This window comes from Dryobates pubescens, chromosome 11 (assembly GCF_014839835.1).
Source record: "Dryobates pubescens isolate bDryPub1 chromosome 11, bDryPub1.pri, whole genome shotgun sequence".
In the NCBI taxonomy this organism is placed as follows: Eukaryota; Metazoa; Chordata; class Aves; order Piciformes; family Picidae; genus Dryobates; species Dryobates pubescens.
The window spans coordinates 6,194,783-6,200,361 of NC_071622.1; positions in this window are offsets into that span (position 1 = coordinate 6,194,783).

The following is a 5,579-nucleotide window of genomic DNA, read 5'->3' on the forward strand; positions in this document are numbered from 1 at the left end:
GCAGTGTAAAACTCACAGACCTGAGTTTTCAGCCCAGGTTGGGGACATCCACCCCTAAATACCTGGCTGGGTCAGTGCTGATCAGCACTGGGCTATGTGTGCACTTTTGTTTACAGTTAGGTCTGCTTTTCAAACTGTCTGAAAGGTGAATCCTCTCGAGCCCAAGCTGTACTCTTAATGTATTTTCAATGACGACACATAAGTGTTCTTCTGGTGACTTGTAAAACACTGACTTTTATGTGCTTGTGCCAGCTGTGAGCCATCAATGCTGCATGTGGCAGGGCAGGGGTAACAGACCTAAAGCACTGATTCCTAGAAACCTGCTGGAATGATTGGATTACTGGGGGGGGGGGGAGGGGGGGAAATGGCAGGGGTGTGCCTGGTGGGAAGGGAGGTCTAACTGTGGCTTTACTTTGCATACAATTACTCTGAATGCAGCCAAAACTCTGTGTGTGTGTGTGTGTGTGTGTGTGTGAAATCCTGAAAGGATATTGGAAAAACTAGCACTTTTAAAACTTCTGTGATTTCTTTCTTTTTTGGGGGGTGTTTAATTTTTTTTCCCCCCGAAAGGAATATTTTCTATTTATTTAAGAAGTAATATTGCTCATAAAGGTCAAAGGTTCCATTCAAATAAAAAAACAACAACAACAAAATCTCTTCAGTTGTCTGATGTAGCCTTTATTTGAAGACACAGGCCACTTCCCAGTCATTGTTTAGAATGGCTGACTGGAAGTGTGAGGGTGGCACTTGTTACTCAGCTCTTCACAGGTTCTGGTGCTGGGGTAAGCAGCAGCAATCCCTTTGTTCTGTACTAGCACACAAATCCTGTTGTCAAGCCCTGCAGTCTGTCAATGAAACAGCCCTTTCTCATAGGCCTTGTGATGATAATACTCCACCCCACCCTGTACTCAGCATTGGTGACCACTGTGTTCAGTTTTGGGGACCTCCTTACCTGGAAGTCTTTGAGGTCCTGGAGTGTGTCCAGAAAAGGGCAAGGAAGCTGGTGATGGATCTGGAGAACATGTCTTGTGAGGAGCAGCTGAGTGATCTAGGATTGTTTAGCCTGGAGAAAAGGAGGCTGGGTTGAGACCTATGTCTCAAGCTATGCCAGGGGAGGTTCAGACTGGATGTTAGGAGGAAATTCTACACAGAGAGTGTGATTGGCCATTGGAATGGGCTGCCTGGGAGGTGGTGGAGTCACCATCACTGGAGGTGTTTAGGAGGAGACTGAAGGGGGTGCTTGGTGCCATGGTTTAGTTGATTAGGTGGTGTTGGATGATAGGTTGGACTTGATGATCTTGAAGGTCTCTTCCAACCTGGTTTATTCTATTTCTATTTTCTAACTACCTGAAAGGAGTTGTAGTGAGGTGGGGGCTGGTCTCTTCCCCCAAGTAACGTGATGAGAAGAAATTTCATCAAGTTAGATTCTATATTAAAAGCAAATTGTTCACTGGAAGGGTTATTAAACAGTGGAATAGGTTCCCCAAGGAGGTAGTTGAATCCCCATCCCCAGAGGTGTTGAAAAGAGGCAGACTGAGGGACATGGTTTATCACCAGACTTGGTAGAGTTAGAAAATAGCTGGACTCTTATGATCTTAAGAATGTTTTCCATGCAAAAGGATTCTCTGATTCCAAGTTGGGGAATTCAGCAGTTGATTGTTTAATTATTCCACTTCTGTTAAGACTTTGGTTTGTGTTTGTTTGTTTGGGGTTGGGGTGTAGTAGATGCGTTTGTGGTTAGTAACCTGCTGGTGCTGCAAAACCCAGGTGCTGGCTGTGGCAGCTCTGCCCTCCTTTGAGGACACAGTCTGGCAAGCTTGGCTGTGGTGTAACACACCTCTCTCCTGACCTCTTGGTCTTGGAAATGAGACATCAGCACTGGAAGCAGCGATTCAGTCAAGTTCCCACCATTCCTGAGGGGAGGACTGTGCCGAGTGACAGTCAAACCATCTGTTTTCTCACTGGCTGTAATGCATCAACATGTTTTAATGGGAGTTTGACCAAACTTTGTTTTAATGATGGCATTGACTCAACAGAAGTTCAGCCTGCCGTGCTGACCTTGTCTTTCCGGCTCCAAGAGTGCTGAATTAGAGACGAAAACACCCCACACTGAAGTCCTGGCCCTTTCCCCTTGAAATCCAAAGGGCTGCACTGGTAGTTCATGGTGTGCTTGAATGGGCACTAATTACCAATTAATTTATTACAGTGACACCAGAGTCTTTTCCAGCATCTACTACTCTTGGTGAGCCTTTGTAGATTAAGAATGGAGGTGAGATAAGCCGTTTGCTCTTTCAGAGCCATCACAGAGTGAGAGGAAGGCAGCAGCTCCCCTCAAGCTGTGTCAGAGTCTCTCCTCTCACGAAGCCCCTTCCAGCAACAAGAGTATTTGCTTCCTTTCAGGAAAGGTGCTGAGAAGTAAAACCTTTGAGCCCCTGAATCTCCCCTGGATCAGGCACAAGCTTATTCTCTGGCAGCACATTTTCTGCTGAATCAGGCAAAAAACAGTTAATGTTTTTGAACATTCCAGTGAGATGAATGAGGCAATTCATACCTCTGAGCTATTGTTGCAGGGTTTTGTCCTTTGTTTCCTATTGTAAAATGTCTGGAAACACAGGAAGATGACAGTTGCATGGGTTAGTATTTTAAAGACTTTCTTCAAATGCTGGAGGGCTTGAAACAACTTGAAAACAAAGGCCAAGCTCCTTGCACGCAGCTCAGGACAAGGGTGTGGTGTTATATTGAGTTACACAAATCACATAATCCTGGACAGCCTCCTCTGAGCCAGCAAAACATTCATTTATTTGACCAAAACAACAACAAAAAAAACCCACCCTTCCCTAAAGCAGCATTTTCCTTTCAGAGTGTAGTGCTGAGTAATTTCAAGACTGCTGGGTTGTTGGGGTTGGTTTTTTTTCTTTCCTGAAGAGTCTACTGCAGCTCCAAGTTAAAAAACACATGGAAATCCAGATCTGGCTTTGTTAAATCTGAGCATCAGGGACCAAGAGGAGTGCTGGCTCCATCCCTTGTTCAGGAGATGACATGCGTGGAAGGGCAGCACAATTAAAGGCTTTATTGTTGTTTTCATCTTCTTTTTTTGGTTTTTACCTTTTTTAGGGTTTGGTTTGTTTGTTTCTTCACTTGTCTGGCTATCTGCTGTTCTAGTTAAAGGAAAATACTTCTAGTGTCTGCTCAGAAGGTCTTGGGCGTGCTTGGAGCATCACTGACCTCTTTATTCTGTATAATTGTGGTGGTCATTGGTGCAGGGTTTGCTGCCTCTTTCTCTCGAGAAAGTGTGGGGATGGGGGCAAGCTGTGGGTCGTTTGGTGTCACCAGGAAGCCCACACGTGGCAGGGCAGTGCTGTGGGAATGGAGGCCTGTTACCTGCCACACCAGCCCAACGATAGAATTGCCCAGCGAGGGGCAGCTGTGTGGGACGAGGTGGGCTGACCACGGGCACGGCTCCTACCATGGCGGGGGCAGGCGCGGGTGGGAATGGTCTCGCAGCGGCTCTGGGTGCACAGAAGATGCTCGGCTTCCTAATCTTCCCCGCCCAGCCCCGGCTGTTCTATCTTTAACGCTTCCTGTTGGTGAGAGGAGCCGGCTTGAAAATGGTCGTGTTTCCTGGCGGGAGGCACGGCGGGCTCTCCGCCGCGTCGTGACCGGCCCTGCCCCGCCGCCCCACGCACGTTGCCGGCATCGTGCGGGCTCCTGCCTGCCGGGGCCCGACCCCGGGGCTGGAGGGGGAAGCCAGGAGGGTTTGTGGAAACCTCTCCCACGGCCGCGTCCAGAGCAGGAGGTTGAGGGGAAGGAGTGAAAGGAAGAATAACAGCTCCGGCATTTCCCCCCGCAGGAGGGTGTGCAGGTGGTGGGGAGACAATAGCGACCCCCGCACCTCCAGTTTCGCCGTGTTCCCCCCGCCCCAAGAGCCGCCCAGCAGGTGCGGCCGCCTCGCATCGCCCCGGCTGCAGACGGGGCAGCGGCTTCGCACCCTGGCCCCGGGTTCGCGGAAGGCCGGGAAACAAAATCTTGCCCCAGCCTCGCAGCAGGGGACCGCGGGATGTCCCGGGAGGTTCTCAGTCCCGGCCCCGTCCTCTCTGCCCCGTTACGGCAGAGATTTCGTTGATTTTCGGCTGCACGGGCGGGCCGATTCGCGGAGCTACCGAAAACCGCTCTCCGCCACTGTCTTTAGAACCGCTTTATCTGTGGGTGTGCGGAGGAACAGGCCTAGGACCCTCCAGCCATCCTCGGCTCTGCCTCTTTGCTTTGCTGGGACCCTCTGGCAGTCTGGGGAGGGCTCCGGACGCGTCCCGTCGCCTTCCCGCGCCCGCGACCCCCAGCACCGGCCCCACCGGCCCCAGCAGCCGCTGGGTTTGCACGGCGGCTTTGGCGAAGGCCAGGTCTCTCCCCGTTCTCCCGGAACCCGCCGTGGCCGGGCCGAACCCCAGCCTCGACGGGGCGCGCAGCCTGTGCCGGCCTCCAAACCCGCTGGTTGCCCCGAACTGCTACGGGCGAGTCCGAGGGTCCTTTCGTCCTTCCCATAGGTCCCATTTCTGCAGTCTTGGCCCTGACCCCGACATCGAGCTCTAACCTCATCTTACACCCCAAATTTCTCGAGGGTGAAGGTTGGTGGCTGGATACCCGCTCTGTTCCCTGCCCTTCAGTGTCCCTCCAGCTCTGTAACGATGCTCGGCCTCCCCCTGCCCCAGCACGGGAGACAAGACAGGGAGCTGGCCCCCATTTAGCCCTTCAATGAAAACGCAAGGTGTGAGGGGAGGGAAGGCTGGGGATAGGACCACTTCTCTCAAAAAACAAACCCAAACTTACCCAACTTAAAAAATAAAACAAACAATCTGCTCTTGGTGTGCTTTTATTTACCTCCTCTTGTCCCAAAGCAGCCCACACCCCTTCCCTCTCTCTCGGTGCCTCCCAACAATTTATTTTGGCTCATTAAATTTAATTAAGAACGGAGTAGGTGTTCCATATTTAATAAACGAAAAAAAAATAAAAGGGGGGGGGGGAAAGAAGAGGGAAAAAAAAGAGAGGAAAAAAAAAAGAGAGATAAAAAAAGGAGAGAAAAAAAGAGAGAAAAAAAAAAGAGGAAAAAAAAGAGAGAGAGAGAGAAAAAAAAAACACCCAAAAAAGGAAGGAAAAAAAAAGAAACAAAACCCCTAACTAAACACAAAAACAAACCAGGGGCATAATAACCTCCAAGAGGACTAAAATAAAGAATCGCTATTCAGATGCGGGCAGCCACAGTGCAATTTTTTATTACTCTTTTTTTTTTCTCTCTCTCTCCTTTTTTTTTTTTCCTTTTTTTTTTTTTTTTTTTTTTTTGCAGTGTCTTTTTAAGAGCATCTAAGCACACACACATAAAAAGCTAGAAGGCATGCATTCCGGAGTTATTCCTATGCATATCCCTGCAATAATTTTCCGCTTTCCTTCGATAAAATTGCCAAATAATAATGAATCATTTCATAAATAATGGGTTTAGAAGCTTATCAGGGCAGGCGGGCCACTGCTGGGGCTTTATCTCTCTCGGCCACATTGCAGTAGTGTTCCGCTCTCCATACTAAATAGGA